At 41.4% G+C, this 13,860-nt stretch overlaps 1 protein-coding gene across 1 annotated transcript in view; it reads left to right on the forward strand.

The window, feature by feature from the left end:
- LOC108537538 (exocyst complex component 4) overlaps positions 1-13,860 on the forward strand; it is a 661,401-nt gene that overhangs the window by 616,506 nt on the left and 31,035 nt on the right. The window lies entirely within an intron of this gene.

A 13,860-nucleotide genomic window follows, 5' to 3' on the forward strand; every position in this document is an offset into this window, starting at 1 on the left:
TTTTTTTTTTTTTTTTTTTGAGATGGTGTCTTGCTCTGTCACCAGACCAGGGTGCAGTGGCGTGATCTCGGCTCACAGCAACCTCTGCCTCCCAGGTTCAAGAGATTCTCCTGCCTCAGCCTCCCAAGTAGCCAGGACTACAGGCGCACACCACCACACCCAGCTAATTTTTGTATGTTTAGTAGAGATGTGGTTTCACCTTGTTGGCCAGGATGGTCTCGATCTCTTGATCTTGTGATCTGCCCACCTCGGCCTCCCAAAGCGCTGAGATTGCAGGCCACACATTCTATTCTGACCAGCTTGACAATGGAGTACCTACTGCTCATTGTTCTTCTCACTGGCCATACCTCCCTATCATGCTTCTATAGGTAGAACAGCATCAAAGTATCATATGCCTCAAACTCTACTCAGGTGTTTGTAACCAAGCTTAGAATGCCCTTCACCAGCCCATTTCTGACTAAAAAGGAGGTCATTTCAGGCACTCTGAAACATGACCTGAAAACACCCATGTCCACATTAAAACCACACTAGATTTTCTACTTTATAGCAAATTTCGTTGTGTCTAATATGAATTTTATTTGAAAGGGCCTTTGATTAACTCAAGCCTGAAGATCTAAAGTTATATCTTAACATTGAAATTTGTATGTATAAGTAGACTCTACATCCTGGGAACTTTGGGTTGTATTGCTTATGTGTTTTCTCTTTGTATGAAATAGAGTGAATAAACTATTGCCTATTTAGAAAGATGATATGGAAGCCTACTCTGACTAGGTAAACGTGTGCTTTATGTTGCTTTTCTAGTGCAAGAGCTGCAGTTGCATGATCCATGCACGTACCATTGCCTGTTTTGTTTTACTACAAATGGCCCACTGGGAATATTCCCTTCAATTAAGATGTACTGAGCACCTAGCATGGGCCAACTAGCATGATATGAGGTTAGGAGTGAGTGTGTGTGTGTGTGTGTGTCTGTGTGTGTGTTAAATACAATATTATATGTAATACATATATTTACTATATTTATATATATTCTTATATTTACTAGATATATAAGATATATAAAAGAAATATAATGTTTGCCCATTATACTAACTGAAGATGTTTGTGAGTTAGACTCATCCCAAACTATCCAGTATTTGATTCTCTTAGAAAGTCCAAAAGCTTTTCACATAACTTGGTAGGCTTTCTCCCTGACAGAAGCATTTCACATATGCCTACTCTAGCATGTCATTCCTGCCACATATCTCAGCCATGGGTGTCTACCTCTCAGCTAGTGGAGTCTATCTTGATACATGCTTGGAACTTAGTATAAACAAAACTCTATATACTTGATGTTGCATGCAGTGAGCTAAAGGAAGCTTTGCTCACTTTCACAGATTAAAGGTTTATTTTATAATCATGCTGTGAACACAAGTCAGAGTAATCTGATTCTTTGCTGCAGTGGCATTAGACCACTGATAGCACACTCTTCTTTTTCAGGAAGAATGTTGTATGTCTGGTTGACTGGATAAACTCTTCAGTCTTATAGGATTTGAAAGAACATAAAAGGCAGGCATTTGCTTACTATAATAAAACAATTGACTTTGCAATGAATTCTGTAATAACTGCCTTTTACTCCTCACTACCCTCCCCACACACAAGAACTTTATGCCAAAAAAAAAAAAAGTTAAACGTCACACTTATTTTATATCTCTGAAGTTGGTCTTCAATCAAGCAAAAAAATAGGGGATAAAGTGAAAGGAAATTTGAGAAAAGATGCTGCAAGAAGCAAGCTGAGACTAGAATTTCATAAAATCCATTTCTAGCCCTGTCAGCTGCCTGCCTCATTACCTTAGGCTTTCATATAATCTTTTAAGTATTTAGTTCAATCTTTCTACTCAGTTATTTTTCTTCAGTTTCTTGTAACCTTCAAAAATGCTAATAGAAATCACAGGCCAACCTGAAGTTAATCCAGTACCTTGTAATCACAGCCTTTTACCACCCTTAAGTGAGCTGTGTGTAGGTGGCATGCATCCCACGGTTGGTACTCTGGGATGAGAGAGTCCTTGTATGCTGTGTGGGTGGCATTCATCCTGTAGTGTTCCTATGGGTTTAGGGAGTCCCTTTCCAGTACCCAATCAGATATAGATTGTTCTCTATATGCTGGGCTGAAAGATTCCATACTTTTGTTTCTAGGAATTTAGGACCATTCAACTAAGATAATATGGTATAATGCAGGGACAAGCAATCTTTTTCTTCTTGGGCCCTGCGGTCTGTGTTGCAGCCACTCGTCTCTGCCTTTGTAGTAGGGAAGTAGCTGTAGACAACATATATATAAGTGAATGCATGTGACTGTGTTCCAGTAAACTTTATTTACAAAAGTGGGTGGCAGGCCACATTTGGCCCTCAGGCCGTACTTTGCTGACTCCTGATATGTGGACGAGATTGCTGGGTTTCAAGCTGAGGATTCATATGGGGCTTGAGACCCATATAATCAGTGTGGTCTCAAATGGGTCTCATACTTTTGTATGTATTTGTAAAGTTCATGGTAATAGCACTTGCCATGCCTTCCTTAGAAAGTCACATGGCATGGGATAATTTAATTTTTAATTTTTGTTAACATTCTATAGACTTAAAAATTTTTTTATTTAACACATTATACATATTGATGGAGTGCAATTTGATGCTTAGCTATATAATCATTATGTTACATAATGATTAAGGTAGTTAGCATACCCATCACCTCATGCATTTATCATTTCTCTGTGGTGAGAATATTCAAAAGCTTCTCTTCTGGCTATTTTGCCATATACAATACTTTACTGTTAACCATAGTCACCCTACTGTGCAATAGAATAAAGAGCATAATTTAGATAAATAAGATGTATTCACTATGATGTACTATGTAAACATAGACTTTTCCCCTAATAAGTATTATTAGCAGCAGCAAGGGCAATTTTTCTAGAGGAGGAGAGGATTAGGATTCACTTCTTTTATTTTTTTAATTTCTGTTTATTTTTTAGACTGAGTCTCGCTCTGTCCCCCAAACTGGAGTGTAGTGGCGCAGTCTCTGCTCACTGCAACTTCCACCTCATGGGTTCAAGCGATTCTCTTGCCTCTCAAGTAGCTGAGACTACAGGCCCATGCCACTATGCCCAGCTAATTTTTTGTGGGGTTTTTTTTTTTTTTTTTTTTTGGTATTTTTAGTAAAGATGGGGTTTCACCATGTTAGCCAGGCTGGTCTTGAACTCCGGACCTCAGGTTATCGGCCCACCTCGGGCTCCCATAGTGTCGGGATTACAGGTGTGAGTCACCTGTGCCTGGCCGGGTTAGGATTCATTCTTTCTTTCCTTTCTGTCTTTCTTTTTTGGAGTTGGGGGTGGGGGATGGAGTTTCGCTCTTGTCGCCCAGGCTGAAGTGCAATGGCATGATCTCGGCTCACTGCAACCTCCTCCTCCCAGGTTCAAGCAAGTCTCCTGCCTCAGCCTCCTAAGTAGTTGGGATTATAGGCACCTGCCACCACACCCAGCTGACTTTTTTTTTGTATTTTTAGTAAACACGCGGTTTCACCATGTTAGCCAGACTGGTCTCAAACTCCTGACCTCAGGTGATCTACCTGCTTTGGCCTCTCAAAGTCTGGGATTACAGGCATAAGCTACCATGCCTGGCCCAGGAGTCACTTCTAATGCCCCACAGCTATCCCAGAATATCTTTGAACACAGGATTTAGTGACACAGCCACAACAAGCCCTATGAGAGCCCCACACTGGGCGGTACACAGCACCTGGAAATGTGCATGTGAATGTGATTCTAATCTGAAACCCCAGCAACAGATCACCTAGCAAAGGGAACAAATGTGAAAGGAGGCTTTTTGCCCGCGTGTACAGCTTCAGGAATAATGCATAGGAGAAGAGGAGGATGCCTCCAGGGTCTGTGATATTTTTATATCAACTCCAGCAGTCAATGAGGTGATAGTTATTATAGCTGGTTTCCTTCCCATCTAAGTGTTCCCATGTGAAAATGTGTAACTTGGAAAGATTTGATGCACTCAAGGGACATCATATTATGACTTTCCCAGTCTCTGAATCTTTAACACTAGTGAAGCTAGCAGGCAAACATGTCTATAAGGACAACTGTGGAAGGTAATTGTATCTTAGGTAGAATGGTATATTCTGTATAGCACAGACCTTCTCATTGGTCTAGTTATTGTCCCTGAATGCATACATGGCATTGTCTTGACCCCTTACTGTTCCACAACTCTTCCCTCTCTACCTGAAATATCTTTCATACTTTCCTTCAGCTGTCAGATCTTATCCATAAATACATCTCATCCCTTCTCTGGGATCTAAAATGTTCTCATTCTCTAAATTTTAATAGCTTGTCTGGACCATCATTTAAAATTACAGTTTACTCATTTTATTATTATCTTTTCACATCTTCTCAATGAGATTAGAAATTTGGGGGCATCAGGACGTTTCTAGTTCAGTTCTGCCTCTCTCTCAGAACCTCGCATGTGGTAGGTTGTTCAGTACATATTTGTTGAGTAATAATATGTTTAAGCAAAAGTAAATACAGTTTTCTTATAGGAGAGCCCTTCTTAATCCAAGAATACCAGAATACAAAAATCTTGTTTGATAGCTTTTACATGTTAATGGAGGCCTCATCTGTTTTAACCTGAAGCCTTGAGACTTTGGAAGAAATGTACAGTTTTTCTAAGAAAATTCATTATATAGAATTTTCATCATACAGCTATAATAGACGCTAATAACCCCAAGAGCATAAAGAGACTGGGTACAGTGACTCACCCCTGTAATCCCAGTGATATGGGAGGTGGTAGGACTGCTTGAGGCCAGGAGTTTGAGACCAGCCTGGGCAGCATAGCAAGACCTCCATCTTGACAAAGAAAATAAATTAGCTGAGCATGGTGGCACATGCCTGCAGTCTGAGCTACTCGGGAGGTTGAGGTGGAAGGATTGTTTGAGCCCAGGAGTTTGAGATTACAGTGAGCTATGATTGTGCCATTGTGCTCCAGCCTGGTGATAGATCAAGATGCTGTCTCTTAAATTAAAAAATAAAAAAAGAGTTTAAGGAGTAGTGAAATATATAATAAGATAACTGGGAAGTGAAACATTTTGAGTATTACCATTGTTTTTAATAAATTTTATTTAATTGTACACTTATATAGTTTTTAATGATGGCTGTGTTTAATAACTGACTCATGAAAGTCCTAAAACTTTAACAGTACACGCTTAGGAGCCAAAAGAGCCAGCTCCAGCACATCGCTATTCTTACCACAATTTATTATAGTGGCTGATTTCATTTTCTCTCTCTTTCCCTAAATAATGAACTTCCTGAAAGCAGCAATAATGTCTTTTTGCTCACCATTGAATCTCTAATGCCTAACACGTAGTAGGAGGTACTCAGGTATTAGCTGACTGAATGAATCAATCCAATCTTTTGCATTCTTACCAAATTAATACAACTGAAAACAAAGGAAAAAGATTTCTTGTCTAAAAATCACATTTCATTTTCTTTCTTTTGGTCAGCTTTAACAATATACTATAAACGTTCATCCCTAAGCACTTCAGCATATGAAATATTAATGTTTTCAATATCATCCAAGTAAGTGTATCTGAGTTATTCATGGCCATAATGTTCACAGAAACAACTCTCAATGTAAATATGTTCAGGAACTATTTTTCAGTAGAATGTCAATTTCTTTCAGCTGCGTGTGTTCTTCTAAACCAACAAAACACTGCCAATTCCTGTGATATGTAGATTATTTGTCTTTATAACATTGCAGAAAATTGAAAATTTTTCTCTGGGTACTGTATCTTTTCCACATTTTTAGCCTAGAGCTTTGGCACTGACCTGAATGTAGAAATAGGAATTCTAGTATTTTTGCATTTTAGGGCATTCTAAGGAGAAAAGAATTTCTCCCTCTAGTATAGGCTACCACTTCCCAAAATATATTCCTTGGGATCCAGCCCTGTGGGATGTTAATAGGTACTGTATGAAAACTGATTCATTTCCAAATAGGTTTGGAAAAAATTGGTTCAGTATTAAATAAGTTTGCCTTTTGTTTTTTCTTTTCTTTTTTTTTTTAACGGTAGCACATCACCAAAGGGGATATAGTATATAGTATTTCCCAAATGATTTTTTTTTTCCACAAGAATGTCACAGGTTGGACTCGGGAAGGGGAACATCACGCACTGGGGCCTATCATGGGGAGGGGGGNTATCTAGGTTACCCCACACACACACCCATGTCAAAATCCATTTTATATCACTCCGACAGATGGTCATCCAGCCTCTGCTGAATACAGACCTTAGCAGGAAGCTTCCCATCCCAAAAGTCATTCCACTCCATGGCTGGCCTCCTTTCCTTTTTTAACAAAGATTTTCCTTATAATTGAACCAAAAATCTGTTTCCCTGTAACTTACTCATTCCTTCTAGTTTTGCCATCTGGAATATTGGCAAAACAAGTTTGCTTTCTTTTCTGCAAGATGACTATAATGTTTCCTGTTCACCTTCTCTTCTTCAGATTGACTATTCCTAGCTTATTCAACTCTTCCTCATATGAAGAAGTTTCTAGAATTCTCAACATCCTGGTTACTTTCCCCTGGAAAACGTCCAGTGTCCCTCTCAAAACAAGATAACTAGAATTAAACACAGTCTGCTATGATCTGTCAAGCACACGTTTAACTTTTTATTCAACAAATACTTCTGGAGCCACTGTTCTCCTTTGGGCACTATTCTAGAGTCTGGGAATACAGCAGACAAGAAGACAGGCAAGGTCGGATATTTCATGGAGCTTCTAGTCTTGTAGTGGAAAATCAAGTAAACCAGGAAACACAGAAATAAGCAAGATGGTCTCTGGTAGTCAAAAATGTTACAAAGAAAATAAGACCAGATAATATGATAGAAAATATTTGCAGAGAGGTAGTATTTTTTTATTTTGTTTATAAATAGAGACAGGGTCTTGCTATCTTACCCCAGCTGGTCTCAAACTCCTGGGCTCAACCCGTCTTCCTGTCTTGGCCTCCCAAAATGCTGGGACTACAAGTGTGAGCCTCTGGCCCGGCCAGGGTGGCATGTTTTGATTAGTGCTGAGGGAAGGCATCTCAGAACGTGCCATTTGAGCTATTCCGGAATAATACAAAGGAACCAGGGAGCGAATGAAGGTCTGTGGACAGCGCATTCCAGCCAGAGGGAGTGGTACATGGCAGGCTCTATGGTGAACATGAGTCTTGTCAAAAGAAAGAGATGTCGTGTGCAAAGTAGAGCAAGAGAAGAGGAGAGTCACTTCAGCAACATCAGAGAGGAAGCCAGCAGCCAGCGTATTTAAGGCATCACAGCTGTGTTACCAAGGCTCAGGTAAGTATAGGTTGTAAGCATAGTAGGTGGCCACTGGAAGATTTTAAGCAGGAGAGTGTTACAAACTTCAACAGTTCATTCCAGTTGATTTGATCTTCCCATGAGTCATCATGCTACATTATACTGCTGTTAGTCCAGCCCAAGATTTTTGGTTGTTGCCATTGTTTTTCTAAGAACCTAGTCAAACTTCTCAAACAAACTTATTTTTGGCGAATTAAAAAGATCTTTTAAAATTTTCTTATAATCTTGACAAAGCCAGTAATTTGGAATCTCAATGAAAAACATTTGTTGCTCTTAAATTTTATAATTTTGTTTTCATGCCTTGTTAGAATAATGTTGAATCCTGACTTTGTCGTAATACTAGAGCATTCTCAGCTTTTGGGTTTTACTAAGTTTAATAAATAAATTTTTTATTCAAAGTTGGCAATAAAGTCATTGTATAGATTTTTTTTTTTTTTTTTTTTTTTTTTTTTTTTTTTTTTTTTTTTTTGAGATGGAGTCTTGCTCTGTCTCCCAGGCTGGAGTGCAATGGTGCCATCTCTGCTCACCGCAACCTCTGCCTCCCGGGTTCAAGCCATTCTTCTGCCTCAACCTCCCGAGTAGCTGGGATTACATGTATAGGTCATTTCTAAGGACTGTAGTCTGTTACAAGTATCCCTTTAGTTGAAAGAATCCATTAAGCAACCTTTTCTCAATATAGCTTTTCAACCACCTGCTAATATTTGACTACATGAATTTTCATTTCCCCATATTTTTCTGCAAGGATAGCCCATGAGATAATTTAACACATATAGACCGCTTAGTCTGCTAATCCTATAGCAAAAGAAAAGAAAATTAACATAATATCTAGGTGAATGTATAATGGCTTTTAGTTAACATTTCTTTGTCTAAATATTCATAACCCAAGGGATGATTGAAATTTAATCAATAATTTCTAAAATCCTTTCCCCCGCTTTTAAAAAATAACCATAGCATTTCCCTGACTCCTGTCTTTGGGATGGAGATTGGGGAACAAGTAAAAGCTTATAGAATCTTGTTTGATTAAAAAAAACATTTTTTTCTAAGGGAAAGGAATAGCAACATTTGCTGCCACTTAAAATCCATCCTTAAAATCACACAAAGCACATTTATTGAGTACTTTCACAATGATCTAGGGACCAGAGTAACAAAAAACAAAACAATAAATAAATACACAATCAGGCATCTCTGCTCTCAAGTATTCCTTGAAGGCCTGGCAGAATCTGGCATGGATTAAGTTACTGGAAGCTGGATTTAGTCAATTACCTGTCTTTTTGCTTCTAATGTTCAGAATCCAGTAAATGGCTGTAGCCTAAGGTAGAGAAGTACCAGTTAAGTGCATTTTGACTGTGGTTTAAGCAGTCGAGGTCGTCTCCGGCTTCTTTGGAACAATGCCATTCTTTAGCATGACATGGGGGATAACTATGTGCTTATTCACTAGATGGAACACCTGCTTCGTGTAGCTGGCTGGGCTCTGTTACCATCTGTTTCTTTGTTTCTTTCTGTCTGTCTCTCTCCCTCTTTCTCCCTCTTTGTCTCTCTCTCTCTCTCTCTCTCTCTCTCTCTCTCTCTCTCTCACACACACACACACACACACACACACACACACACACACACAGTTTTTAGAGAGATGGAGAGAGGGTCTCATTATGTTGCCCAGGCTAGTCTTGAACTTGTAGGCTCAAGCAATCCTCCCACCTCAACCTCTTGAGTAGCTGAGACTACAGGGATGCACCACTGCAGCTGGTTTCAATATTCGTATTGTCAATATCTCATCCATGTTTTTGACCATCGCATCCTCTATCTGTTTTATGGGGAAAGAAAATCTTTCTTTGCCCTAATATCTAAGTAGCTTAGGCACACCTGAGAACTGGGGAACCATTCCCAACCATTGCCAGTGGGGAGACATCCTGCTTCAGTTTGATACAGTTAGCCCATGTTTATTGAGTCCTTCCCCATGCTCATGTTTGTATTCATCTCTGAGGAGTGTCTCTATAGTGATCCTATTCTAGAAGCATTTCCCTTCTCTTCTGGACAGATTAAAACCAAGAAGAACTTGCTGGTTCCTGTGAGCTGAGCAGCCTGTTTGTACTGTGCCCTCATTCCAGGTGCATTCTTTGACTGGCATATCTGTGAGCACAGAGTATTCGTGAACAAGGTTTCAGCAGTTTACAGTCCCTAGGGTGAGGGGTGAGTCAAAAACATTGACTCTGTTTCCATTTGCCTTCTGGAGGCAGAATGTTTAACCTCCAAGTGGATGTGGTGCCCGGAAGAAACAACCTCAGCCAGGAGCTGGCAGGCAGCTGCCTCATCAGGGCATCAGTGTGCACAGGGAGAGGGAGTGTGTCAAAAGGCCCAGCCCATTTGGCTGCGGGAAGAGGCCTCATAATAACACATCAGTAGCATCACTTTACATGTGCCTCTGCAGACACTAGTGGTCCAGCTCCCTGTTCCTCAGAGTGAGGCTGGGGTAGAGCTGGGAATGAGAATGACGGACTCCAGGGCCCTACCTTCGAGACCGAGGATGGTGTGCCCTCGCATGTGCTTGCCACCTCTTATTGGTCTCCCGATTCCTAGGGAATTTTCTTTAGCATTCTTCTCAACTGGGCTCAGCTGTTAAACGTTAAAATGTGTGTGTGTGTGTGTGTGTGTGTATGTGCGCGCGCACACATATATACACACACACATTTTAATCTTGTGCTTCACATGCTGTGAAGCTAAAGAAGAGTGCAAGAGGAAAGCAGCTTACATCAGATCTGACAGTCTTACTGATCGTTGCTGATAAAAACTGGCAAAGGGAAAAGTAATCGGAGCCTCGGGAATTCAATTCACTCCTTTAATCCACTCAGCAGATATTTTATTTTTAAAACACAAGCGCAGCCATCAGCAAAATTGAGAGGCTGTGTGGGACCTCAAGGCACTTTAGACTTTTGAGCCCTCTTAACTCCCACTCCAGCCCTACCTTCAAATAGCCCCTCTTTGCCATTTCATCTGCTTGGGTGTATCCTCCTCACCATCCCTTTTCCTTACTCCCTAGAAACCAAAAAAAAAAAAAAAAAAAGAAGTTGCCTGTTGGCATTAATTAAAAAAGTAAGACACCTTATGATCTAGATCATCAGCTAGAGACTTGTGCAGTATATTTTCCCTACTTTTTATGATTCTCTTATTGTCTTCATGTCTTTCTCATTTGCAGCAAGTAGATGACACAGTGCTGCCCTCTAGCCGATTATGGGATTATAATGGCTTCTTTATTCCTAAGGCTTTTTTTTTTTTTTTTTTAATCAGCAGAGAAGTGGACAATTGTTTTTCATGTATGGCTTACCCCAGACAATGAGTAGAGCACCTCTGCTGCTTTATACTCTCTCAGTCCTCCTGAACCAACCTTCCTGGAATAATCTAATAATCTAAACCAGAAAACCAACTTCTTTCCACAGCAGATTTCAGCTGTTCCTCTACACTACAGCAGGTACCCTGTCAGATTTCATTTCTTCAGAAATCTGAAATGAAATGAAAAGATGTACAAACGCCCATGTCTGTGTGTCTTCCATTTGTCAGGCAGGCAGGATTGATTATCTCAATTCTAAAGATATCAGCACATTTGAAGGTACATGGCTTTTATTCTAGGACCCTGGGATTCATATTTTAGCCTATAACCTTCAAATCTCCAGATTCATTTTCTCCACCCTAAGTGCCTATATAGTGATGTAATAGCACTGTTAACATAATAATAGAATGATCAGTGATTTTGAAAAACATAGTACCTTTCTCTTTGGGAGGAGGGTAAAAGCAACTACTGATCAGAAAGTAAGGCTTAGCCAGCTCCCCACAATCCATCTGCCAGTCAAAGCAGTTAACCCTATATAGCCCTTCCCACTCAAGAAAGTCAGTGAACAGTTATGACATGGCTGCAATAATTATCTGTAAGTGTTATATCTACAGATGTAGACTGTGTCTGTCTACAGGGAAGGCACTGATTTTAAGCCTGGTTTGGCACCTGGTTTTAAGCCTTTGGCTTTATCAACCATGTACATAGGTTGTCACCCATATAAACAGGTCGTATCCCTCACCATCCTGAGCCTTGATTTTCTTACCTGTCATCTGAGATAGTTACTTCACAGAATTGCCAGGAAGGTTAAAAGATCTAGAACACGTAAAAGCACTTTGTCAAACCCTACATGCATATTAATTTTAAGAAACTGCCCTGTGTCATTAAAAGAGCATGGACTTTGGAATTAGACGTGGGATCAGATTCGAGACCTCCTCACTAGCTGTGTGGCCTTTCACAGGAAGCCTAACTTCCTTGAGCCTTAGCTATAAAATGGAAGTAATACCAATTTACAACACCAATATGGGGATTCAGTCAGTAACGTGTTTAAAAGAAGGTCAGTCCTACATAGATTTAGGTTATTGGTGCCATTGTAAGTGGGAAAATAATATGTGTGATGCTTTAGGGAGTTGTGAGAGAGCATCCAAATGGCTAAGCACCTGGAGCACGTGATCCCTGACACTGCCATTTACTAACATTGTGGCGTCACATTTTTTGAAATTGTGTATTTACTTCTCTGTCACTCACAAGTCTGAATTCCTTGAGTATAGAGAGATTGTCTTCTCACTGTGTGGGCGGCTCCTAGTGGAGTATCCAACATGTAGTAGATAGAGAAAGTGTGTTGAATGAATAAATGTGTGATTTTTATCATCTTACATACCTTTTATACTATGGTACCTCTTAGATATCATTTACACTTATAAAAATAACTATGAGTTGGAATTGGTAGGGCAATGGCCAATTAGTGTAGCTCACAGGAGATCCAGGTGCTTCATTCTGCATCTCTAGGTTTCTTGATGCCTCTTGGGCCCTGCTTGATAGGTTCTTATCTAAAGCCGTAAATGCAATGGAGAAACAGAACACTTTAAAAATACTACCTCCACTTAACCTCCCTGGATGATTCTCTTAGTGTCACTTCACCAACCGGAACCCTCTGTGGCCGGCGGCGCCTCTGCTTGAGTTTCACTCATGCCTGTCGGGCTTGTTCTGTCCCCCTTGGCCTGCCAGGCTGTGCTCGGCGCGTGCTCCTGACCCAGACCCATGCCCGCTGAGGGCAAGCCAGGCATGGAGCAGCGAGGGGTGTGTGCGTGAGTGAGCGTGGAGTCCAGCCAGTGCGCACAGCCAGACACACCAGCTGCTGCGGCAGGGCAGGCAGCTCCAGGCTCCATGCAAGCCTACAGCTGGACTAAGCATACCACAAGCGGCTTCTCCTGTGGGTGCCAGCATCTGGATGAGGGGAATGTGGTGACACCTGAAAACTCGGAGATGCCAGCAACTGCAGAGCCCCAAGGGGTGGGTGTGGGGGCGCTCTGCAGCTCTCTCGTTTCCACCACCCACAGCTTGGCGAATGGGGGGGGTAGGAGGGAGGCGTGTTTTTGCCTCATTGAGTCCCACCGCCTCACTGGCCCACGGCTCTCAGGCTGCCCTGGCCCCATTGCTGCTTCCCGTCACATGGGGTAGCCACCCAACACCAGCGGAGGGTAGGAAGGATATAGTGTTACAGCTCTGGCTTGGGGAATCCTGAGGTCTGGGCCTCCAGAAGGGTCGCCAGTGTTCACTCCCACAGTCTCATGACCAGGAGCATGTCATCGCCCGCAGCTCAGCGGTCTGGCCAGGAAAGTGTTACAGCCCTTTTCGAGCCCACCATTCGGTATGTTCTGAATTCTTGTCCAGCATCCAGGAAGAATGAGTTTCCACAAACTGGAGGGTAAGCAAGGCAGAGAAGAATTTTACTAAGCCACAGAACAGCTCTCAGCAGAGAGGAGACCCAAAGTGAGTAGCTCTTACCTGCAGGTGGGCAGTCCTAACGTGGGTGAGTCTGGGGTTTTTTATGGACTCAGGATAGAGGAAGTGTGTGCTGATTGGTTCATGGGTGGACCTGGAAAAAGCACCATTGGATTGACCCGAAGGCATTAAGGAAGTTCTCACTCTGGATAATGGAGTCCCCAAGACTGGCAGCCTGGTTTTCAGACCTCCCGCTCTATTTGGCTTGAAGGTTAGCTATCACCAGGGACCTGCCCCTTCTTGCCTAGGAATTTGCCTCCTGCTGCTATCATTAGTAACCTTGGACTAAACAGACACAATTTTATTGGAAACTTGTTGAGGATGGAGACCTGGTGTTGTGCAGGTGCTCATCAAATGTTGATTCTGAAATGGAATGGTGTTCTGTTCAGTTCCCAAATATCAGACTTTTCCTGCACTTTTACCCCATGGTAGTTAATCCAAACCCTATAGTATTACATTATTTTCAAATTAGTCAAATCGGTGTTTCAGTCTGAGATCCTTCTATGCTTCATCTGTTCTGAACAGCAAGTGGCATCTTGTTGCAGCTTGCTATCCAATCCCAAGATGCATTTCAAATTCCAGGCGCCTATTCTGTGACAGCCTTCCACCCTGGCAGGTCTCTTTTTTGCCATCTTTTGTAGCATCCTCTGGGTATTTGAC

The sequence above is a fragment of the Rhinopithecus bieti genome, unplaced genomic scaffold (genome assembly GCF_001698545.2).
Source record: "Rhinopithecus bieti isolate Rb0 unplaced genomic scaffold, ASM169854v2 scaffold_13262, whole genome shotgun sequence".
Classification (NCBI taxonomy): Eukaryota; Metazoa; Chordata; class Mammalia; order Primates; family Cercopithecidae; genus Rhinopithecus; species Rhinopithecus bieti.